A 27,170-nucleotide genomic window follows, 5' to 3' on the forward strand; every position below is an offset into this window, starting at 1 on the left:
TTTTTATTTTCTTTTTACTAATTAAATTTGAATGATACGATTTTTAATTATGGAATGAGATTTTTAATTCGAGAAGTAATTAAATACAGAGTTGTGTTTTAAAAAGTTGTCAACCAAACACTAATTTCCTAGTATAAAAAAAAGAAGAACTTTGAAGTAAATTAACACGTCTGAGCCCAGGTTTGAACTTGAGACCTCTAGTGTGAGACTAGCGTGATAACCAACTAACCACCCAAACAAGCTATATTTTCAACTTTCTTATTAGTAATACAATCGGAATGTTACCGTTTATAAATAGGGAATGTGATTTTTAATTGTAGGGATAATCAAATCCATACTTGTGTTTTATAAAGTTGTCAACCAAACACTAACTATGATTTTTATTCTCATTTCTAATGTGTAAACTCCTGTACGAAACATACACTAAAATCTATCAAAATATAATTAAGAAAGGAAAATACTTACCAATATAATTTCAAAACATCTCCTGGTAAAAACGCAAGTGGAAAGCAAAATAACATGTTTGAGCCCAGGTTTGCACTAGGGATCACTAATGTGTTAGATTTGCGTGATAACCAACTACACCACCCAGACGACTACATTTTTTATTTTCTTTTTACTAATTAAATTAGAATGAGACGATTTTTAATTATAGAATGAGATTTTTAATTCGAGAAGTAATTAGATCCATAGTTGTGTTTTAAAAAGTTGTCTACCAAGCACTAATTTCCTACTAAAAAAAAAAAAAAGAAGAGCTTAGAAGTACATTAACATATCTAAGCCCAAGTTTGAACTGGGGACCTCTAGTATGTGACACTAGCGTGAAAACCAACTACACCACCCAGACAAGCAATGTTTTCTACTTTCTTAATACAAATCTAATCGGAATGTTAACGTTTATATATACGGAATGTGATTTTTAATTGTAGGGGTAATCAAATCCATACTTGTGTTTTACAAAGTTGTCAACCAAACACTACCTATGATTTTTATTATCATTTCTAATGTGTAAACTCATGAACGAAACATACACTAAAATCTATCAAAGTATAATTTAGAAAGGAAAATACTTACCAATATAATTTCAAAACATCTCCTGGTAAAAACACAGGTGGAAAGCAAAATAACATGTTTGAGCCCAGGTTTGCATTAGGGACCACTAATGTGTTATATTTGCGTGACAACCAACTACACCACCCGACAACTATTTTTTTTATTTTCTTTTTACTAATTAAATAAGAATGATACGATTTTTAATTATGGAATGAGATTTTTAATTATGGGATAAGATTTTTAATTCGAGAAGTAATTAAATCCATTGTTGTGGTTTAAAAAGTTGTCAACCAAACACTAATTTCCAAGTAAAAAAAAAAAAAAAAAAAAAAAGAGCTAAGAAGTATATTAACATATTTGAGCCCACGTTTGAACTAGGGACCTCTAGTATGTGAGACTAGCGTGATACCCAACCACACCACCCAGACAAGCTATGTTTTCTACCTTCTTATTACAAATCTAATCAGAATGTTACCGTTTATAATTTGGGAATGTGAATTTTAATTGTTGGGGTAATCAAATCCATACTTGTGTTTTATAAAGTTGTCAACCAAACACTAACTATGATTTTTATTCTCATTTCTAATGTGTAAACTCGTGTACGAAACATACACTAAAATCTATCAAAATATAATTAAGAAAGGAAAATACTTACCAATATAATTTCAAAACATCTCCTGGTAAAAACGCTGGTGGAAGGCAAAACAACATGTTTGAGCCCAAGTTTGCACTAGGGACCACTAATGTGTTAGATTTACGTGATAACCAACTACACAACCCAGACAAGCTATGTATTCTACTTTCTTATTACAAATCTAATCTGAATGTTAACGTTTATAAATAGGGAATGTGATTTTTAATTGTAGGGGTAATCAAATCCGTACATGTGTTTTACAAAGTTGTCAACCAAACACTAACAATGATTTTTATTCTCATTTCTAATGTGTAAACTCATGTACGAAACATACACTGGAATCTATCAAAATATAACTAAGAAAGGAAAATACTTACCAATATAATTTCTAAACATCTCCTGGTAAAAACGCAGGAGGAAAGCAAAATAACATGTTTGACCCCAGGTTTGCACTAGGGACCACAAATGTGTTAGATTTGCGTGATAACCAACTACACCACCCAGACAACTACATTTTCTATTTTCTTTTAACTAATTAAATTAGAATGATATGATTTTTAATTAAGTAAGGAGATTTTTAATTAGAGGGGTAATTAAATCCATAGTTGTGTTTTGAAAAGTTGTCAACCAAATACTAACTATGACTTTTATTCTCATTTGTAATGTGTAAACTCATCTACGAAACATACACTGAAATCTATCAAAATATAACTAAGAAAGGAAAATACTTACCAATATAATTTCAAAACATCTCCTGGTAAAAACGCCGGTGGAAAGCAAAATAACATGTTTGAGCCCAGGTTTGCACTAGGGACCACTAATGTGTTAGATTTGCGTGATAACCAACTACACCACCTAGACAACTACATTATTTATTTTCTTTTTACTAATTAAATTTAAATGATACGATTTTTAATTATGGAATGAGATTTTTAATTCGAGAAGTAATTAGATCCATAGTTGTGTTTTAAAAAGTTGTCAAAAATAAGAAGAGCTTAGAAGTAAATTAACATATCTAAGCCCAAGTTTGAACTGGGGACCTCTAGTATGTGACACTAGCGTGAAAACCAACTACACCACCCAGACAAGCTATGTTTTCTACTTTCTTATTAGAAATCTAATCGGAATGTTAACGTTTATATATACGGAATGTGATTTTTAATTGTAGGGGTAATCAAATCCATACTTGTGCTTTACAAAGTTGTCAACCAAACACTACCTATGATTTTTATTCTCATTTCTAATGTGTAAACTCATGAACGAAACATACACTAAAATCTATCAAAGTATAATTTAGAAAGGAAAATACTTACCAATATAATTTTAACACATCTCCTAGTAAAAACGCAGGTGGAAAGCGAAATTACATGTTTGAGCCCAGGTTTGTACTAGGGTCCACTAATGTGTTATATTTGCGTGACAACCAACTACACCACCCGACAACTATTTTTTTTATTTTCTTTTTACTAATTAAATAAGAATGATACTATTTTTAATTATGGAATGAGATTTTTAATTATGGGATAAGATTTTTAAATCGAGAAGTAATTAAATCCATAGTTGTGTTTTAAAAAGTTGTCAACCAAACACTAATTTCCAAGTAAAAAAAAAAAAAAAAAAAAAAAGAGCTAAGAAGTATATTAACATATTTGAGCCCAAATTTGAACTAGGGACCTCTAAGTATGTGAGACTAGCGTGATACCCAACCACACCACCCAGACAAGCTATGTTTTCTACTTTCTTATTACAAATCAAATCAGAATGTTACCGTTTATAATTTGGGAATGTGAATTTTAATTGTAGGGGTAATCAAATCCATACTTGTGTTTTATAAAGTTGTCAACCAAACACTAACTATGATTTTTATTCTCATTTCTAATGTGTAAACTCATGTACGAAACATACACTAAAATCTATCAAAATATAATTAAGAAAGGAAAACACTTACCAATATAATTTCAAAACATCTCCTGGTAAAAACGCTGGTGGAAAGCAAAACAACATGTTTGAGCCTAGGTTTGCACTAAGGACCACTAATGTGTTAGATTTGCGTGATAACCAACTACACAACCCAGACAAGCTATGTATTCTACTTTCTTATTACAAATCTAATCTGAATGTTAACGTTTATAAATAGGGAATGTGATTTTTAATTGTAGGGGTAATCAAATCCGTACATGTGTTTTACAAAGTTGTCAACCAAACACTAACAATGATTTTTATTCTCATTTCTAATGTGTAAACTCATGTACGAAACATACACTGAAATCTATCAAAATATAACTAAGAAAGGAAAATACTTACCAATATAATTTCTAAACATCTCCTGGTAAAAACGCAGGAGGAAAGCAAAATAACATGTTTGACCCTAGGTTTGCACTAGGGACCACTAATGTGTTAGATTTGCGTGATAACCAACTACACCACCCAGACAACTACATTTTCTATTTTCTTTTAACTAATTAAATTAGAATGATATGATTTTTAATTAAGTAAGGAGATTTTTAATTAGAGGGGTAATTAAATCCATAGTTGTGTTTTGAAAAGTTGTCAACCAAATACTAACTATGACTTTTATTCTCATTTGTAATGTGTAAACTCATCTACGAAACATACACTGAAATCTATCAAAATATAACTAAGAAAGGAAAATACTTACCAATATAATTTCAAAACATCTCCTGGTAAAAACGCCGGTGGAAAGCAAAATAACATGTTTGAGCCCAGGTTTGCACTAGGGACCACTAATGTGTTAGATTTGCGTGATAACCAACTACACCACCTAGACAACTACATTTTTTATTTTCTTTTTACTAATTAAATTTGAATGATACGATTTTTAATTATGGAATGAGATTTTTAATTGGAGAAGTAATTAGATCCATAGTTGTGTTTTAAAAAGTTGTCAACTAAGCACTAATTTCATAGTAAAAAAAAATAAGAAGAGCTTAGAAGTAAATTAACATATCTAAGCCCAAGTTTGAACTGGGGACCTCTAGTATGTGAAACTAGCGTGAAAACCAACTACACCACCTAGACAAGCTATGTTTTCTACTTTCTTATTAGAAATCTAATCGGAATGTTAACGTTTATATATACGGAATGTGATTTTTAATTGTAGGGGTAATCAAATCCATACTTGTGCTTTACAAAGTTGTCAACCAGACACTACCTATGATTTTTATTCTCATTTCTAATGTGTAAACTCATGAACGAAACATACACTAAAATCTATCAAAGTATAATTTAGAAAGGAAAATACTTACCAATATAATTTTAACACATCTCCTAGTAAAAACGCAGGTGGAAAGCGAAATTACATGTTTGAGCCCAGGTTTGTACAAGGGTCCACTAATGTGTTATATTTGCGTGACAACCAACTACACCACCCGACAACTATTTTTTTTATTTTCTTTTTTACTAATTAAATAAGAATGATACGATTTTTAATTATGGAATGAGATTTTTAATTATGGGATAAGATTTTTAAATCGAGAAGTAATTAAATCCATAGTTGTGTTTTAAAAAGTTGTCAACCAAACACTAATTTCCAAGTAAAAAAAAAAAAAAAAAGAGCTAAGAAGTATATTAACATATTTGAGCCCAAATTTGAACTAGGGACCTCTAAGTATGTGAGACTAGCGTGATACCCAACCACACCACCCAGACAAGCTATGTTTTCTACTTTCTTATTACAAATCAAATCAGAATGTTACCGTTTATAATTTGGGAATGTGAATTTTAATTGTAGGGGTAATCAAATCCATACTTGTGTTTTATAAAGTTGTCAACCAAACACTAACTATGATTTTTATTCTCATTTCTAATGTGTAAACTCATGTACGAAACATACACTAAAATCTATCAAAATATAATTAAGAAAGGAAAACACTTACCAATATAATTTCAAAACATCTCCTGGTAAAAACGCTGGTGGAAAGCAAAACAACATGTTTGAGCCTAGGTTTGCACTAGGGACCACTAATGTGTTAGATTTGCGTGATAACCAACTACACCACCCAGACAAGCTGTGTATTCTACTTTCTTATTACAAATCTAGTCTGAATGTTAACGTTTATAAATAGGGAATGTGATTTTTAATTGTAGGGGTAATCAAATCCATACTTGTGTTTTACAAAGTTGTCAACCAAACACTAAGTATGATTTTTATTCTCATTTCTAATGTGTAAACTCATGTACGAAACATACACTGAAATCTATCAAAATATAACTAAGAAAGGAAAATACTTACCAATATAATTTCAAAACATCTCCTGGTAAAAACGCAGGAGGAAAGCAAAATAACATGTTTGACCCTAGGTTTGCACTAGGGACCACTAATGTGTTAGATTTGCGTGATAACCAACTACACCACCCACACAACTACATTTTCTATTTTCTTTTAACTAATTAAATTAGAATGATATGATTTTTAATTAAGTAAGGAGATTTTTAATTAGAGGGGTAATTAAATCCATAGTTGTGTTTTGAAAACTTGTCAACCAAATACTAACTATGACTTTTATTCTCATTTGTAATGTGTAAACTCATCTACGAAACATACACTGAAATCTATCAAAATATAACTAAGAAAGGAAAATACTTACCAATATAATTTAAAAACATCTCCTGGTAAAAATGCCGGTGGAAAGCAAAATAACATTTTTGAGCCCAGGTTTGCACTAGGGACCACTAATGTGTTAGATTTGCGTGATAACCAACTACACCACCTAGACAACTACATTTTTTATTTTCTTTTTACTAATTAAATTTGAATGATACGATTTTTAATTATGGAATGAGATTTTTAATTCGAGAAGTAATTAGATCCATAGTTGTGTTTTAAAAAGTTGTCAAAAATAAGAAGAGCTTAGAAGTAAATTAACATATCTAAGCCCAAGTTTGAACTGGGGACCTCTAGTATGTGACACTAGCGTGAAAACCAACTACACCACCCAGACAAGCTAGGTTTTCTACTTTCTTATTAGAAATCTAATCGGAATGTTAACGTTTATATATACGGAATGTGATTTTTAATTGTAGGGGTAATCAAATCCATACTTGTGCTTTACAAAGTTGTCAACCAAACACTACCTATGATTTTTATTCTCATTTCTAATGTGTAAACTCATGAACGAAACATACACTAAAATCTATCAAAGTATAATTTAGAAAGGAAAATACTTACCAATATAATTTTAACACATCTCCTAGTAAAAACGCAGGTGGAAAACGAAATTACATGTTTGAGCCCAGGTTTGTACTAGGGTCCACTAATGTGTTATATTTGCGTGACAACCAACTACACCACCCGACAACTATTTTTTTTATTTTCTTTTAACTAATTAAATAAGAATGATACGATTTTTAATTATGGAATGAGATTTTTAATTATGGGATAAGATTTTTAAATCGAGAAGTAATTAAATCCATAGTTGTGTTTTAAAAAGTTGTCAACCAAACACTAATTTCCAAGTAAAAAAAAAAAAAAAAAAGAGCTAAGAAGTATATTAACATATTTGAGCCCAAATTTGAACTAGGGACCTCTAAGTATGTGAGACTAGCGTGATACCCAACCACACCACCCAGACAAGCTATGTTTTCTACTTTCTTATTACAAATCAAATCAGAATGTTACCGTTTAAATCCATAGTTGTGTTTTGAAAAGTTGTCAACCAAATACTAACTATGACTTTTATTCTCATTTGTAATGTGTAAACTCATTTACGAAACATACACTGAAATCTATCAAAATATAATTAAGAAAGGAAAATACTTACCAATATAATTTCTAAACATCTCCTGGTAAAAACGCAGGAGGAATGCAAAATAACATGTTTGACCCCAGGTTTGCACTAGGGACCACTAATGTGTTAGATTTGCGTGATAACCAACTACACCACCCAGACAACTACATTTTCTATTTTCTTTTAACTAATTAAATTAGAATGATATGATTTTTAATTAAGTAAGGAGATTTTTAATTAGAGGGGTAATTAAATCCATAGTTGTGTTTTGAAAAGTTGTCAACCAAATACTAACTATGACTTTTATTCTCATTTGTAATGTGTAAACTCATCTACGAAACATACACTGAAATCTATCAAAATATAACTAAGAAAGGAAAATACTTACCAATATAATTTCAAAACATCTCCTGGTAAAAACGCCGGTGGAAAGCAAAATAACATGTTTGAGCCCAGGTTTGCACTAGGGACCACTAATGTGTTAGATTTGCGTGATAACCAACTACACCACCTAGACAACTACATTTTTTATTTTCTTTTTACTAATTAAATTTGAATGACACGATTTTTAATTATGGAATGAGATTTTTAATTCGAGAAGTAATTAGATCCATAGTTGTGTTTTAAAAAGTTGTCAAAAATAAGAAGAGCTTAGAAGTAAATTAACATATCTAAGCCCAAGTTTGAACTGGGGACCTCTAGTATGTGACACTAGCGTGAAAACCAACTACACCACCCAGACAAGCTATGTTTTCTACTTTCTTATTAGAAATCTAATCGGAATGTTAACGTTTATATATACGGAATGTGATTTTTAATTGTAGGGGTAATCAAATCCATACTTGTGCTTTACAAAGTTGTCAACCAAACACTACCTATGATTTTTATTCTCATTTCTAATGTGTAAACTCATGAACGAAACATACACTAAAATCTATCAAAGTATAATTTAGAAAGGAAAATACTTACCAATATAATTTTAACACATCTCCTAGTAAAAACGCAGGTGGAAAACGAAATTACATGTTTGAGCCCAGGTTTGTACTAGGGTCCACTAATGTGTTATATTTGCGTGACAACCAACTACACCACCCGACAACTATTTTTTTTATTTTCTTTTAACTAATTAAATAAGAATGATACGATTTTTAATTATGGAATGAGATTTTTAATTATGGGATAAGATTTTTAAATCGAGAAGTAATTAAATCCATAGTTGTGTTTTAAAAAGTTGTCAACCAAACACTAATTTCCAAGTAAAAAATAAAAAAAAAAAAGAGCTAAGAAGTATATTAACATATTTGAGCACAAATTTGAACTAGGGACCTCTAAGTATGTGAGACTAGCGTGATACCCAACCACACCACCCAGACAAGCTATGTTTTCTACTTTCTTATTACAAATCAAATCAGAATGTTACCGTTTAAATCCATAGTTGTGTTTTGAAAAGTTGTCAACCAAATACTAACTATGACTTTTATTCTCATTTGTAATGTGTAAACTCATTTACGAAACATACACTGAAATCTATCAAAATATAATTAAGAAAGGAAAATACTTACCAATATAATTTCTAAACATCTCCTGGTAAAAACGCAGGAGGAATGCAAAATAACATGTTTGACCCCAGGTTTGCACTAGGGACCACTAATGTGTTAGATTTGCGTGATAACCAACTACACCACCCAGACAACTACATTTTCTATTTTCTTTTAACTAATTAAATTAGAATGATATGATTTTTAATTAAGTAAGGAGATTTTTAATTAGAGGGGTAATTAAATCCATAGTTGTGTTTTGAAAAGTTGTCAACCAAATACTAACTATGACTTTTATTCTCATTTGTAATGTGTAAACTCATCTACGAAACATACACTGAAATCTATCAAAATATAACTAAGAAAGGAAAATACTTACCAATATAATTTCAAAACATCTCCTGGTAAAAACGCCGGTGGAAAGCAAAATAACATGTTTGAGCCCAGGTTTGCACTAGGGACCACTAATGTGTTAGATTTGCGTGATAACCAACTACACCACCTAGACAACTACATTTTTTATTTTCTTTTTACTAATTAAATTTGAATGATACGATTTTTAATTATGGAATGAGATTTTTAATTCGAGAAGTAATTAGATCCATAGTTGTGTTTTAAAAAGTTGTCAACTAAGCACTAATTTCATAGTAAAAAAAAATAAGAAGAGCTTAGAAGTAAATTAACATATCTAAGCCCAAGTTTGAACTGGGGACCTCTAGTATGTGAAACTAGCGTGAAAACCAACTACACCACCTAGACAAGCTATGTTTTCTACTTTCTTATTAGAAATCTAATCGGAATGTTAACGTTTATATATACGGAATGTGATTTTTAATTGTAGGGGTAATCAAATCCATACTTGTGCTTTACAAAGTTGTCAACCAGACACTACCTATGATTTTTATTCTCATTTCTAATGTTTAAACTCATGAACGAAACATACACTAAAATCTATCAAAGTATAATTTAGAAAGGAAAATACTTACCAATATAATTTTAACACATCTCCTAGTAAAAACGCAGGTGGAAAGCGAAATTACATGTTTGAGCCCAGGTTTGTACTAGGGTCCACTAATGTGTTATATTTGCGTGACAACCAACTACACCACCCGACAACTATTTTTTTTATTTTCTTTTTACTAATTAAATAAGAATGATACGATTTTTAATTATGGAATGAGATTTTTAATTATGGGATAAGATTTTTAAATCGAGAAGTAATTAAATCCATAGTTGTGTTTTAAAAAGTTGTCAACCAAACACTAATTTCCAAGTAAAAAAAAAAAAAAAAAAAAGAGCTAAGAAGTATATTAACATATTTGAGCCCAAATTTGAACTAGGGACATCTAAGTATGTGAGACTAGCGTGATACCCAACCACACCACCCAGACAAGCTATGTTTTCTACTTTCTTATTACAAATCAAATCAGAATGTTACCGTTTATAATTTGGGAATGTGAATTTTAATTGTAGGGGTAATCAAATCCATACTTGTGTTTTATAAAGTTGTCAACCAAACACTAACTATGATTTTTATTCTCATTTCTAATGTGTAAACTCATGTACGAAACATACACTAAAATCTATCAAAATATAATTAAGAAAGGAAAACACTTACCAATATAATTTCAAAACATCTCCTGGTAAAAACGCTGGTGGAAAGCAAAACAACATGTTTGAGCCTAGGTTTGCACTAGGGACCACTAATGTGTTAGATTTGCGTGATAACCAACTACACCACCCAGACAAGCTGTGTATTCTACTTTCTTATTACAAATCTTGTCTGAATGTTAACGTTTATAAATAGGGAATGTGATTTTTAATTGTAGGGGTAATCAAATCCATACTTGTGTTTTACAAAGTTGTCAACCAAACACTAAGTATGATTTTTATTCTCATTTCTAATGTGTAAACTCATGTACGAAACATACACTGAAATCTATCAAAATATAACTAAGAAAGGAAAATACTTACCAATATAATTTCAAAACATCTCCTGGTAAAAGCGCAGGAGGAAAGCAAAATAACATGTTTGACCCTAGGTTTGCACTAGGGACCACTAATGTGTTAGATTTGCGTGATAACCAACTACACCACCCAGACAACTACATTTTCTATTTTCTTTTAACTAATTAAATTAGAATGATATGATTCTTAATTAAGTAAGGAGATTTTTAATTAGAGGGGTAATTAAATCCATAGTTGTGTTTTGAAAAGTTGTCAACCAAATACTAACTACGACTTTTATTCTCATTTGTAATGTGTAAACTCATCTACGAAACATACACTGAAATCTATCAAAATATAACTAAGAAAGGAAAATACTTACCAATATAATTTCAAAACATCTCCTGGTAAAAACGCCGGTGGAAAGCAAAATAACATGTTTGAGCCCAGGTTTGCACTGGGGACCACTAATGTGTTAGATTTGCGTGATAACCAACTACACCACCTAGACAACTACATTTTTTATTTTCTTTTTACTAATTAAATTTGAATGATACTATTTTTAATTATGGAATGAGATTTTTAATTCGAGAAGTAATTAGATCCATAGTTGTGTTTTAAAAAGTTGTCAACTAAGCACTAATTTCCTAGTAAAAAAAAAATAAGAAGAGCTTAGAAGTAAATTAACATATCTAAGCCCAAGTTTGAACAGGGGACCTCTAGTATGTGAAACTAGCGTGAAAACCAAATACACCACCTAGACAAGCTATGTTTTCTACTTTCTTATTACAAATCTAATCGGAATGTTAACGTTTATATATACGGAATGTGATTTTTAATTGTAGGGGTAATCAAATCCATACTTGTGCTTTACAAAGTTGTCAACCAAACACTACCTATGATTTTTATTCTCATTTCTAATGTGTAAACTCATGAACGAAACATACACTAAAATCTATCAAAGTATAATTTAGAAAGGAAAATACTTACCAATATAATTTTAACACATCTCCTAGTAAAAACGCAGGTGGAAAGCGAAATTACATGTTTGAGCCCAGGTTTGTACTAGGGTCCACTAATGTGTTATATTTGCGTGACAACCAACTACACCACCCGACAACTATTTTTTTTATTTTCTTTTTACTAATTAACTAAGAATTATACAATTTTTAATTATGGAATGAGATTTTTAATTATGGGATAAGATTTTTAAATCGAGAAGTAATTAAATCCATAGTTTTGTTTTAAAAAGTTGTCAACCAAACACTAATTTCCAAGTAAAAAAAAAAAAAAAAAAAGAGCTAAGAAGTATATTAACATATTTGAGCCCAAATTTGAACTAGGGACCTCTAAGTATGTGAGACTAGCGTGATACCCAACCACACCACCCAGACAAGCTATGTTTTCTATTTTCTTATTACAAATCAAATCAGAATGTTACAGTTTATAATTTGGGAATGTGAATTTTAATTGTAGGGGTAATCAAATCCATACTTGTGTTTTATAAAGTTGTCAACAAACACTAACTATGATTTTTAATCTCATTTCTAATGTGTAAACTCATGTACGAAACATACACTAAAATCTATCAAAATATAATTAAGAAAGGAAAACACTTACCAATATAATTTCAAAACATCTCCTGGTAAAAACGCTGGTGGAAAGCAAAACAACATGTTTGAGCCTAAGTTTGCACTAGGGACCACTAATGTGTTAGATTTGCGTGATAACCAACTACACCACCCAGACAACTACATTTTCTATTTTCTTTTAACTAATTAAATTAGAATGATATGATTTTTAATTATGTAAGGAGATTTTTAATTAGAGGGGTAATTAAATCCATAGTTGTGTTTTGAAAAGTTGTCAACCAAATACTAACTATGACTTTTATTCTCATTTGTAATGTGTAAACTCATGTACGAAACATACACTGAAATCTATCAAAATATAATTAAGAAAGGAAAACACTTACCAATATAATTTCAAAACATCTCCTGGTAAAAACGCTGGTGGAAAGCAAAACAACATGTTTGAGCCTATGTTTGCACTAGGGACCACTAATGTGTTAGATTTGCGTGATAACCAACTACACCACCCAGACAACTACATTTTCTATTTTCTTTTAACTAATTAAATTAGAATGATGTGATTTTTAATTATGTAAGGAGATTTTTAATTAGAGGGGTAATTAAATCCATAGTTGTGTTTTCAAAAGTTGTCAACCAAATACTAACTATGACTTTTATTCTCATTTGTAATGTGTAAACTCATGTACGAAACATACACTGAAATCTATCAAAATATAACTAAGAAAGGAAAATACTTACCAATATAATTTCAAAACATCTACTGGTAAAAACGCCGGTAGAAAGCAAAATAACATGTTTGAGCGCAGGTTTGCACTAGGGACCACTAATGTGTTAGATTTGCGTGATAAACAACTACACCACCTAGACAACTACATTTTTTATTTTCTTTTTACTAATTAAATTTGAATGATACGATTTTTAATTATGGAATGAGATTTTTAATTCGAGAAGTAATTAAATCCAGCGTTGTGTTTTAAAAAGTTGTGAACCAAACACTAATTTCTTAGTATAAAAAAGAAGAACATAGAAGTATATTAACATGTCTGAGCCCAGGTTTGAACTAGAGACCTCTAGTGTGAGACTAGCGTGATAACCAACTAACTACCCAGACAAGCTACATTTTCAACTTTCTTATTAGTAATACAATCAGAATGTTACCGTTTATAAATAGGGAATGTGATTTTTAATTGTAGGGATAATCAAATCCATACTTGTGTTTTATAAAGTTGTCAACCAAACACTAACTATGATTTTTATTCTCATTTCTAATGTGTAAACTCCTGTACGTAACATACACTAAAATCTATCAAAATATAATTAAGAAAGGAAAATACTTACCAATATAATTTCAAAACATCTCCTCATAAAAACACAAGTGGAAAGCAAAATAACATGTTTGAGCCCAGGTTTGCACTAGGGATCACTAATGTGTTAGATTTGCGTGATAACCAACTACAACACCAAGACGACTACATTTTTTATTTTCTTTTTACTAATTAAATTAGAATGAGACGATTTTTAATTATAGAATGAGATTTTTAATTATGGAATGAGATTTTTAATTCGAGAAGTAATTAGATCCATAGTTGTGTTTTAAAAAGTTGTCAACCAAGCACAAATTTCCTAGTAAAAAAAAAAATGAAGTTCTTAGAAGTAAATTAACATATCTAAGCCCAAGTTTGAACTGGGGACCTCTAGTATGTGAGACTAGTGTGAAAACCAACAACACCACCCAAACAAGCTATGTTATCTACTTTCTTATTACAAATCTAATCGGAATATTAACGTTTATATATACGGAATGTGATTATTAATTGTAGGGGTAATCAAATCCATACTTGTGTTTTACAAAGTTGTCAACCAAACACTAACTATGATTTTTATTCTCATTTCTAATGTGTAAACTCATGAACGAAACATACACTAAAATCTATCAAAGTATAATTTAGAAAGGAAAACACTTACCAATATAATTTTAACACATCTCCTAGTAAAAACGCAGGTGGAAAGCAAAATTACATGTTTGAGCCCAGGTTTGCACTAGGGACCACTAATGTGTTATATTTGCGTGATAACCAACTACACCACCCGACAACTATTTTTTTATTTTCTTTTTACTAATTAAATTAGAATAATACGATTTTTAATTATGGAATGAGATTTTTATTATGGGAAAAGATTTTTAATTCGAGAAGTAATTAAATCCATAGTTGTGTTTTAAAAACTTGTCAACCAAACACTAATTTCCAAGTAAAAAAAAAAAAAAAAAAAAAAAAAAAAAAAAAAAAAAAAGAGCTAAGAAGTAAATTAACATGTTTGAGCCCAAGTTTGATCTAGGGACCTCTAGTGTGTGATACTCGCGTGATACCCAACCACACCACCTAGACAAGCTAAATTTTCTACTTTCTTATTACAAATCTAATCGGAATGTTACCGTTTATAATTTGGAAATGTGAATTTTAATTGTAGGGGTAATGAAATCCATACTTGTGTTTTATAAAGTTGTCAACCAAAGACTAACTATGATTTTTATTCTCATTTCTAATGTGTAAACTCCTGTACGAAACATACACTAAAATCTATCAAAATATAATTAACAAATGAAAATACTTACCAATATAATTTCAAAACATCTCCTTGTAAAAACGCAGGTGGAAAGCAAAACAACATGTTTGAGCCCAGGTTTGCACTAGGGACCACTAATGTGTTAGATTTGCGTGATAACCAACTACACCACCCAGACAAGCTATGTATTCTGCTTTCTTATTACAAATCTAATCTGAATGTTAACGTTTATAAATAGGGAATGTGATTTTTAATTGTAGGGGTAATCAAATCCATACTTGTGTTTTACAAAGTTGTCAACCAAACACTAACTATGATTTTTATTCTCATTTCTAATGTGTAAACTCATGTACGAAACATACACTGAAATCTATCAAAATATAACTAAGAAAGGAAAATACTTACCAATATAATTTCAAAACATATCCTGGTAAAAATGCAGGAGGAAAGCAAAATAACATGTTTGACCCCAGGTTTGCACTAGGGACCACTAATGTGTTAGATTTGCGTGATAACCAACTACACCACCCAGACAACTACATTTTCTATTTTCTTTTAACTAATTAAATTAGAATGATATGATTTTTAATTAAGTAAGGAGATTTTTAATTAGAGGGGTAATTAAATCCATAGTTGTGTTTTGACAAGTTGTCAACCAAATACTAACTATGACTTTTATTCTCATTTGTAATGTGTAAACTCATGTACGAAATATACACTGAAATCTATCAAAATATAACTAAGAAAGGAAAATACTTACCAATATAATTTCAAAACATCTACTGGTAAAAACGCCGGTAGAAAGCAAAATAACATGTTTGAGCCCAGGTTTGCACTAGGGACCACTAATGTGTTAGAATTGCGTGATAACCAACTACACCACCTAGACAACTACATTTTTTATTTTCTTTTTACTAATTAAATTTGAATGATACGATTTTTAATTATGGAATTAGATTTTTAATTCGAGAAGTAATTAAATCCAGAGTTGTGTTTTAAAAAGTTGTCAACCAAACACTAATTTCTTAGTATAAAAAAGAAGAACATAGAAGTATATTAACATGTCTGAGCCCAGGTTTGAACTAGAGACCTCTAGTGTGAGACTAGCATGATAACCAACTAACTACACAGACAAGCTACATTTTCAACTTTCTTATTAGTAATACAATCAGAACGTTACCGTTTATAAATAGGGAATGTGATTTTTAATTGTAGGGATAATCAATTCCATACTTGTGTTTTATAAAGTTGTCAACCAAACACTAACTATGATTTTTATTCTCATTTCTAATGTGTAAACTCCTGTACGTAACATACACTAAAATCTATCAAAATATAATTAAGAAAGGAAAATACTTACCAATATAATTTCAAAACATCTCCTCGTAAAAACACAAGTGGAAAGCAAAATAACATGTTTGAGCCCAGGTTTGCACTAGGGATCACTAATGTGTTAGATTTGCGTGATAACCAACTACAACACCAAGACGACTACATTTTTTATTTTCTTTTTACTAATTAAATTAGAATGAGACGATTTTTAATTATAGAATGAGATTTTTAATTATGGAATGAGATTTTTAATTCGAGAAGTAATTAGATCCATATTTGTGTTTTAAAAAGTTGTCAACCAAGCACAAATTTCCTAGTAAAAAAAAAAATGAAGTGCTTATAAGTAAATTAACATATCTAAGCCCAAGTTTGAACTGGGGACCTCTAGTATGTGAGACTAGCGTGAAAACCAACTACACCACCCAAACAAGCTATGTTATCTACTTTCTTATTACGAATCTAATCGGAATATTACCGTTTATATATACGGAATGTGATTTTTAATTGTAGGGGTAATCAAATCCATACTTGTGTTTTACAAAGTTGTCAACCAAACACTAACTATGATTTTTATTCTCATTTCTAATGTGTAAACTCATGAACGAAACATACACTAAAATCTATCAAAGTATAATTTAGAAAGGAAAATACTTACCAATATAATTTTAACACATCTCCTAGTAAAAACGCAGGTGGAAAGCAAAATTACATGTTTGAGCCCAGGTTTGCACTAGGGACCACTAATGTGTTATATTTGCGTGATAACCAACTACACCACCCGACAACTATTTTTTTATTTTCTTTTTACTAATTAAATTAGAATAATACGATTTTTAATTATGGAATGAGATTTTTATTATGGGAAAAGATTTTTAATTCGAGAAGTAATTAAATCCATAGTTGTGTTTTAAAAACTTGTCAACCAAACACTAATTTCCAAGTAAAAAAAAAAAAAAAAAAAAAAAAAAAGAGCTAAGAAGTAAATTAACATGTTTGAGCCCAAGTTTGATCTAGGGACCTCTAGTATGTGATACTCGCGTGATACCCAACCACAGCACACAGACAAGCTAAATTTTCTACTTTCTTATTACAAATCTAATCGGAATGTTACCGTTTATAATTTGGAAATGTGAATTTTAATTGTAGGGCTAATGAAATCCATACTTGTGTTTTATAAAGTTGTCAACCAAAGACTAACTATGATTTTTATTCTCATTTCTAATGTGTAAACTCCTGTACGAAACATACACTAAAATCTATCAAAATATAATTAACAAATGAAAATACTTACCAATATAATTTCAAAACATCTCCTTGTAAAAACGCAGGTGGAAAGCAAAACAACATGTTTGAGCCCAGGTTTGCACTAGGGACCACTAATGTGTTAGATTTGCGTGATAACCAACTACACCACCCAGACAAGCTATGTATTCTGCTTTCTTATTACAAATCTAATCTGAATGTTAACGTTTATAAATAGGGAATGTGATTTTTAATTGTAGGGGTAATCAAATCCATACTTGTGTTTTACAAAGTTGTCAACCAAACACTAACTATGATTTTTATTCTCATTTCTAATGTGTAAACTCATGTACGAAACATACACTGAAATCTATCAAAATATAACTAAGAAAGGAAAATACTTACCAATATAATTTCAAAACATATCCTGGTAAAAACGCAGGAGGAAAGCAAAATAACATGTTTGACCCCAGGTTTGCACTAGGGACCACTAATGTGTTAGATTTGCGTGATAACCAACTACACCACCCAGACAACTAAATTTTCTATTTTCTTTTAACTAATTAAATTAGAATGATATGATTTTTAATTAAGTAAGGAGATTTTTAATTAGAGGGGTAATTAAATCCATAGTTGTGTTTTGAAAAGTTGTCAACCAAATACTAACTATGACTTTTATTCTCATTTGTAATGTGTAAACTCATGTACGAAACATACACTGAAATCTATCAAAATATAACTAAGAAAGGAAAATACTTACCAATATAATTTCAAAACATCTACTGGTAAAAACGCCGGTAGAAAGGAAAATAACATGTTTGAGCCCAGGTTTGCACTAGGGACCACTAATGTGTTAGATTTGCGTGATAACCAACTACACCACCTAGACAACTACATTTTTTATTTTCTTTTTACTAATTAAATTTGAATGATACGATTTTTAATTATGGAATGAGATTTTTAATTGGAGAAGTAATTAAATCCAGAGTTGTGTTTTAAAAAGTTGTCAACCAAACACTAATTTCTTAGTATAAAAAAGAAGAACATAGAAGTATATTAACATGTCTGAGCCTAGGTTTGAACTAGAGACCTCTAGTGTGAGACTAGCGTGATAACCAACTAACCACCCAAAAAAGCTACATTTTCAACTTTCTTATTAGTAATACAATCAGAATGTTACCGTTTATGAATAGGGAATGTGATTTTTAATTGTAGGGATAATCAAATCCATACTTGTGTTTTATAAATTTGTCAACCAAACACTAACTATGATTTTTATTCTCATTTCTAATGTGTAAACTCCTGTACGTAACATACACTAAAATCTATCAAAATATAATTAAGAAAGGAAAATACTTACCAATATAATTTCAAAACATCTCCTCGTAAAAACACAAGTGGAAAGCAAAATAACATGTTTGAGCCCAGGTTTGCACTAGGGATCACTAATGTGTTAGATTTGCGTGATAACCAACTACAACACCAAGACGACTACATTTTTTATTTTCTTTTTACTAATTAAATTAGAATGAGACGATTTTTAATTATAGAATGAGATTTTTAATTATGGAATGAGATTTTTAATTCGAGAAGTAATTAGATCCATAGTTGTGTTTTAAAAAGTTGTCAACCAAGCACAAATTTCCTAGTAAAAAAAAAAAAAGAAGTGCTTAGAAGTAAATTAACATATCTAAGCCCAAGTTTGAACTAGGGACCTTTAGTATGTGAGACTAGCGTGAAAACCAACTACACCACCCAAACAAGCTATGTTATCTATTTTCTTATTACAAATCTAATCGGAATGTTAACGTTTATATATACGGAATGTGATTTTTAATTGTAGGGGTAATCAAATCCATACTTGTGTTTTACAAAGTTGTCAACCAAACACAAACTATTATTTTTATTCTCATTTCTAATGTGTAAACTCATGAACGAAACATACACTAAAATCTATCAAAGTATAATTTAGAAAGGAAAATACTTACTAATATAATTTTAACACATCTCCTAGTAAAAACGCAGGTGGAAAGCAAAATTACATGTTTGAGCCCAGGTTTGCACTAGGGACCACTAATGTGTTATATTTGCGTGATAACCAACTACACCACCCGACAACTATTTTTTTTTTTTATTTTCTTTTTACTAATTAAATTAGAATGATACGATTTTTAATTATGGAATGAGATTTTTATTATGGGAAAAGATTTTTAATTCGAGAAGTAATTAAATCCATAGTTGACCAGGACTATGTGGTCTAATGGTATCCGGGTTGGATTTCCATTTGGAAGGTTGTAAGTTCGAGCCTCAGTGGAGGCGTTATTAGCTCTCTGTGTTTCAGTAGGTTGAGAAAGTATATGAACAGATACTACAATGTAATAGAGCTAGTAGCATTCAAAAAAAAAAAAATCCATAGTTGTGTTTTAAAAACTTGTCAACCAAACACTAATTTCCAATTAAACAAAAAAAAAAAAAAAAAAAAAAGAGCTAAGAAGTAAATTAACATGTTTGAGCCCAAGTTTGAACTAGGGACCTCTAATATGTGAGACTCGCATGATACCCAACCACACCACCCAGACAAGCTAAGTTTTTTACTTTCTTATTACAAATCTAATCAGAATGTTACCGTTTATAATTTGGAAATGTGAATTTTAATTGTAGGGGTAATGAAATCCATACTTGTGTTTTATAAAGTTGTCAACCAAAGACTAACTATGATTTTTATTCTCATTTCTAATGTGTAAACTCCTGTACGAAACATACACTAAAATCTATCAAAATATAATTAACAAATGAAAATACTTACCAATATAATTTCAAAACATCTCCTTGTAAAAACGCAGGTGGAAAGCAAAACAACATGTTTGAGCCCAGGTTTGCACTAAGGACCACTAATGTGTTAGATTTGCGTCATAACCAACTACACCACCCAGACAACTACATTTTCTATTTTCTTTTAACTAATTAAATTAGAATGATACGATTTTTAATTAAGTAAGGAGATTTTTAATTAGAGGGGTAATTAAATCCATAGTTGTGTTTTGAAATGTTGTCAACCAAACACTAATTTCCTAATGTAAAAAAAAGAAGAACTTAGAAGTAAATTAACACATCTGAGCCCAGGTTTGTACTTGAGACCTCTAGTGTGAGACTAGCGTGATAACCAACTTACCACCCAGACAAGCTACATTTTCAACTTTCTTATATTAGTAATACAATCGGAATGTTACCGTTTATGAATAGGGAATGTGATTTTTAATTTTAGGGATAATCAAATCCATACTTGTGTTTTATAAAGTTGTCAACCAAACACTAACTATGATTTTTATTCTCATTTCTAATGTGTAAACTCCTGTACGAAACATACACTAAAATCTATCAAAATATAATTAAGAAAGGAAAATACTTACCAATATAATTTCAAAACATCGCCTGGTAAAAACGCAAGTGGAAAGCAAAATAACATGTTTGAGCCCAGGTTTGCACTAGGGATCACTAATGTGTTAGATTTCTGTGATAACCAACTACACCACCCAGACGACTACATTTTTTATTTTCATTTTACTAATTAAATTAGAATGAGACGATTTTTAATTATAGAATGAGAAATTTAATTATGGAATGAGATTTTTAATTCGAGAAGTAATTAGATCCATAGTTGTGTTTTAAAAAGTTGTCAACCAAGCACTAATTTCCTAGTAAAAAAAAAATTTCCTAGTAAAAAAAAAAAAGAAGAGCTTAGAAATAAATTAACATATCTAAGCCCAAGTTTGAACCGGGGACCTCTAGTATGTGAGACTAGCGTGAAAGCCAACTACACCACCCAAACAAGCTATGTTTTCTACTTTCTTATTACAAATCAAATCGGAATGTTAACGTTTATATATACGGAATGTGATTTTTAATTGTAGGGGTAATCAAATCCGTACTTGTGTTTTACAAAGTTGTCAACCAAACACTAACTATGATTTTTATTCTCATTTCTAATGTGTAAACTCATGAACGAAACATACACTAAAATCTATCAAAGTATAATTTAGAAAGGAAAATACTTACCAATATAATTTTAACACAGCTCCTAGTAAAAACGCAGGTGGAAAGCAAAATTACATGTTTGAGCCCAGGTTTGCACTAGGGACCACTAATGTGTTATATTTGCGTGGTAACCAACTACACCACCCGACAACAATTTTTTTTTATTTTGTTTTTACTAATTAAATTAGAATGACACGATTTTTAATTATGGGATGAGATTTTTATTATGGGATAAGATTTTTAATTCGAGAAGTAATTAAATCCATAGTTGTGTTTTAAAAACTTGTCAACCAAATACTAATTTCCAAGTAAAAAAAAAAAAAAAAAGAGCTAAGAAGTAAATTAACATGTTTGAGCCCAAGTTTGAACTAGGGACCTGTAGTATGTGAGACTCGCGTGATACCCAACCACACCACCCAGACAAGCTAAGTTTTCTACTTTTTTATTACAAATCTAATCGGATTGTTACCGTTTATAATTTGGAAATGTGAATTTTAATTGTAGGGGTAATGAAATCCATAGTTGTGTTTTATAAAGTTGTCAACCAAACACTAACTATGATTTTTATTCTCATTTCTAATGTGTCAACTCATGTACGAAACATACACTAAAATCTATCAAAATATAATTAAGAAAGGAAAATACTTACCAATATAATTTCAAAACATCTCCGGGTAAAAACGCAGGTGGAAAGCAAAACAACATGTTTGAGCCCAGGTTTGCACTGGGACCACTAATGTGTTAGATTTGCGTGATAACCAAATACACCACCCAGACAAGCTATGTATTCTGCTTTCTTATTACAAATCTAATCTGAATGTTAACGTTTATAAATAGGGAATGTGATTTTTAATTGTAGGGGTAATCAAATCCATACTTGTGTTTTACAAAGTTGTCAACCAAACACTAACTATGATTATTATTCTCATTTCTAATGTGTAAACTCATGTACGAAACATACACTGAAATCTATCAAAATATAACTAAGAAAGGAAAATACTTACCAATATAATTTCAAACATCTCTTGGTAAAAACGCAGGAGGAAACCAAAATAACATGTTTGACCCCAGGTTTGCACTAGGGACCACTAATGGTTAGATTTGCGTGATAACCAACTACACCACCCAGACAACTACATTTTCTATTTTCTTTTAACTAATTAAATTAGAATGATATGATTTTTAATTAGGTAAGGAGATTTTTAATTAGAGGGTTTATTAAATCCATAGTTGTGTTTTGAAAAGTTGTCAACCAAATACTAACTATGACTTTTATTCTCATTTCTAATGTGTAAACTCATGTACGAAACATACACTGAAATCTATCAAAATATAACTAAGAAAGGAAAATACTTACCAATATAATTTCAAAACATCTCCGGGTAAAAACGCAGGTGGAAAGCAAAACAACATGTTTGAGCCCAGGTTTGCACTAGGGACCACTAATGTGTTAGATTTGCGTGATAACCAACTACACCACCCAGACAAGCTATGTATTCTGCTTTCTTATTACAAATCTAATCTGAATGTTAACGTTTATAAATAGGGAATGTGATTTTTAATTGTAGGGGTAATCAAATCCATACTTGTGTTTTACAAAGTTGTCAACCAAACACTTACTATGATTATTATTCTCATTTCTAATGTGTAAACTCATGTACGAAACATACAATGAAATCTATCAAAATATAACTAAGAAAGGAAAATACTTACCAATATAATTTCAAACATCTCTTGGTAAAAACGCAGGAGGAAAGCGAAATAACATGTTTGACCCCAGGTTTACACTAGGGACCACTAATGTGTTAGATTTGCGTGATAGCCAACTACACCACCCTGACAACTACATTTTCTTTTTTCTTTTAACTAATTAAATTAGAATGTTATGATTTTTAATTAGGTAAGGAGATTTTTAATTAGAGGGTTAATTAAATCCATAGTTGTGTTTTGAAAAGTGGTCAACCAAATACTAACTATGACTTTTATTCTCATTTGTAATGTGTAAACTCATGTACGAAACATACACTGAAATCTATCAAAATATAACTAAGAAAGGAAAATACTTACCAATATAATTTCAAAACATCTCCTGGTAAAAACGCCGGTGGAAAGCAAAATAACATGTTTGAGCCCATGTTTGCACTAGGGACCACTAATGTGTTAGATTTGCGTGATAACCAACTACACCACCTAGACAACTACATTTTTTATTTTCTTTTTACTAATTAAATTTGAATGATACGATTTTTAATTATGGAATGAGATTTTTAATTCGAGAAGTAATTAAACACAGAGTTGTGTTTTAAAAAGTTTTCAACCAAACACTAATTTCCTAGTATAAAAAAGAAGAACTTAGAAGTAAATTAACACGTCTGAGCCCAGGTTTGAACTTGAGACCTCGAGTGTAAAACTAGCATGATAACCAACTAACCACCCAGACAAGCTACATTTTCAACTTTCTTATTAGTAATACAATCGGAATGTTACCGTTTATGAATAGGGAATGTGATTTTTAATTGTAGGGATAATCAAATCCATACTTGTGTTTTATAAAGTTGTCAACCAAACACTAACTATGATTTTTATTCTCATTTCAAATGTGTAAACTCTTGTACGAAACATACACTAAAATCTATCAAAATATAATTAACAAAGGAAAATACTTACCAATATAATTTCAAAACATCTCCTGGTAAAAACGCAAGTGGAAAGCAAAATAACATGTTTGAGCCCAGGTTTGCACTTGGGATCACTAATGTGTTAGATTTGTGTGATAACCAACTACACCACCCAGACGACTACATTTTTTATTTTCTTTTTACTAATTAAATTAGAATGAGACGATTTTTAATTATAGAATGAGAAATTTAATTATGGAATGAGATTTTTAATTCGAGAAGTAATTAGATCCATAGTTGTGTTTTAAAAAGTTGTCAACCAAGCACTAATTTCGTAGTTAAAAAAAAAAAGAAGAGCTTAGAAGTAAATTAACATATCTAAGCCCAAGTTTGAACTGGGGACCTCTTGTATGTGTGACTAGCGTGAAAACCAACTACACCACCCAGACAAGCTATGTTTTCTACTTTCTTATTACAAATCTAATCGGAATGTTAACGTTTATATATACGGAATGTGATTTTTAATTGTAGGGGTAATCAAATCCGTACTTGTGTTTTACAAAGTTGTCAACCAAACACTAACTATGATTTTTATTCTCATTTCTAATGTGTAAACTCATGAACGAAACATAAACTAAAATCTATCAAAATATAATTAAGAAAGGAAAATACTTACCAATGTAATTTCAAAACATCTCCTGGTAAAAACGCAGGTCGAAAGCAAAACAACATGTTCGAGCCCAGGTTTGCACTAGGGACTACTAATGTGTTAGATTTGTGTGATAACCAACTACACCACCCAGAAAACTACATTTTTTATTTTCTTTTTACTAAATAAATTTGAATGATTCGATTTTTAATTAGGGAATGAGATTTTTAATTCGAGAAGAAATTAAATCCATAATTGTGTTTTAAAAAGTTGTCAGCCAAACACTAATTTCCTAGTAAAAAAAAGCTATGTTTTCTACTTTCTTATTACAAATCTAATCGGAATGTTACCGTTTATAATTAGGGAATGTGATTTTTAATTGTAGGGGTAATCAAATCCATACTTGTGTTTTATAAAGTTGTCAACCAAACACTAACTATGATTTTTATTCTCATTTCTAATGTCTAAACTCATGTACGAAACATACACTAAAATCTATCAAAATATAATTAAGAAAGGAAAATACTTACCAATATAATTTCAAAACATCTCCTTGTAAAAACGCAGGTGGAAAGCAAAATAATATGTTTGAGCCCAGGTTTGCACTAGGGACCAGTAATGTGTTAGATTTGCGTGATAACCAACTACACCACCCAGACAACTACATATTCTATTTTCTTTTAACAAATTAAATTAGAATGATACAATTTTTAATTAGGGAATGAGATTTTAAATTTGAGAGGTAATTAAATCCGTAGATGTACCAGGATTATGTGGTCTAATGGTATCCAGGTAGGACTTCCATTAGGAAGGTTGTGAGTTCAAGCCTCAGTGGAGGCATTTTTAGCTCTTTGTGTTTCAGTAGGTTGAGAAAGTATATGAACAGACTACAATGTAATAGGAGCTAGTAGCATTCAAAAAAAAAAAATCCATAGATGTGTTTTAAAAAGTTGTCAACCAAACACTAATTTCCTAGTTAAAAAAGAAAAGCTTAAAAGTAGAATAACATGTCTAAGCCCAAGTTTGAACTAAGGACCTCTAGTGTGTGAAACTAGCATGATAACCAACTACACCACCCAGACAAGCTACATTTTCTACTTTCATATTACAAATCTAATCGGAATGTTGCAGTTTATAATTAGGGAATGTGATTTTTAATTGTAGGGGTAATCAAATCCATACTTGTGTTTTACAAAGTTGTCAACCAAGCAGTAACTATGATTTTTATTCTAATTTCTAATGTGTAAACTCATGTATGAAACATACACTAAAATCTATCAAGATATAATTAAGAAAGGAAAATACTTACCAATATAATTTCAAAACATCTCCGGGTAAAAACGCAGGTCGAAAGCAAAACAACATGTTTGAGCCCAGGTTTGCACTAGGGACCACTAATGTGTTAGATTTGCGTGATAACCAACTACACCACCAAGACAAGCTACATTTTCTACTTTCTTATTACAAATCTAATCGGAATGTTACCGTTTATAATTAGGGAATGTGATTTTTAATTGTAGGGGTAATCAAATTCATACTTGTGTTTTATAAAGTTGTCAACCAAGCAGTAACTATGATTTTTATTCTCATTTCTAATGTGTAAACTCATGTCCGAAACATACACTAAAATCTATCAAAATATAATTAGAAAGGAAAATACTTACCAATATAATTTCAAAACATCTCCTGGTAAAAACGCAGGTCGAAAGCAAAACAACATGTTTGAGCCCAGGTTTGCACTAGGGACCACTAATATGTTGTATTTGCGTGATAACCAACTACACCACCCCGACAACTATATTTTTTATTTTCTTTTTACTAATAAAATTAGAATGATACAATTTTTAATTATGGAATGAGATTTTTAATTATGGAATAAGATTTTTAATTCGAGAAGTAAATAAATCCATATTTGTGTTTTAAAAAGTTGTCAACCAAACACTAATTTCCTAGTAAAAAAAAAGATGAGCTTAGAAGTAAATTAACATGTCTGTGCCCAAGTTTGAACTAGGGACCTCTAGTTTGTGAGACTAGCGTGATACCCAACCAAGCTATGTTTTCTACTTTTTTATTGCAAATCTAATCGGAATGTTACCGTTTATAATTAGGGAATGTGATTTTTAATTGTAGGGATAATAAAATCCATAGTTGTGTTTTATCAAGTTGTCAACCAAACACTAACTATGATTTTTATTCTCATTTCTAATGTCTAAACTCA

General features: G+C 30.4%; 8 non-coding genes across 8 annotated transcripts; all 8 read right to left on the reverse strand.

Annotated features, from left to right (window-relative positions):
• Positions 1-773: 773 nt before the first annotated feature.
• Positions 774-847, reverse strand: TRNAV-CAC. The gene has a single exon. It is a non-coding gene; the product is annotated as a tRNA-Val (tRNA).
• A 1,852-nt stretch (positions 848-2,699) lies between these two features.
• On the reverse strand, positions 2,700-2,773 carry TRNAV-CAC. Its single transcript has one exon. It is a non-coding gene; the product is annotated as a tRNA-Val (tRNA).
• A 1,879-nt stretch (positions 2,774-4,652) lies between these two features.
• On the reverse strand, positions 4,653-4,726 carry TRNAV-CAC. Its single transcript has one exon. It is a non-coding gene; the product is annotated as a tRNA-Val (tRNA).
• Positions 4,727-6,574: 1,848 nt separating this feature from the next.
• TRNAV-CAC lies at positions 6,575-6,648 on the reverse strand. The gene has a single exon. It is a non-coding gene; the product is annotated as a tRNA-Val (tRNA).
• Positions 6,649-8,102: 1,454 nt separating this feature from the next.
• On the reverse strand, positions 8,103-8,176 carry TRNAV-CAC. Its single transcript has one exon. It is a non-coding gene; the product is annotated as a tRNA-Val (tRNA).
• A 1,481-nt stretch (positions 8,177-9,657) lies between these two features.
• TRNAV-CAC lies at positions 9,658-9,731 on the reverse strand. Its single transcript has one exon. It is a non-coding gene; the product is annotated as a tRNA-Val (tRNA).
• A 7,031-nt stretch (positions 9,732-16,762) lies between these two features.
• TRNAV-CAC lies at positions 16,763-16,836 on the reverse strand. The gene has a single exon. It is a non-coding gene; the product is annotated as a tRNA-Val (tRNA).
• A 9,124-nt stretch (positions 16,837-25,960) lies between these two features.
• On the reverse strand, positions 25,961-26,034 carry TRNAV-CAC. The gene has a single exon. It is a non-coding gene; the product is annotated as a tRNA-Val (tRNA).
• Positions 26,035-27,170: the final 1,136 nt, after the last annotated feature.

This window comes from Ipomoea nil, unplaced genomic scaffold (genome assembly GCF_001879475.1).
Source record: "Ipomoea nil cultivar Tokyo-kokei standard unplaced genomic scaffold, Asagao_1.1 scaffold1099, whole genome shotgun sequence".
Classification (NCBI taxonomy): Eukaryota; Viridiplantae; Streptophyta; class Magnoliopsida; order Solanales; family Convolvulaceae; genus Ipomoea; species Ipomoea nil.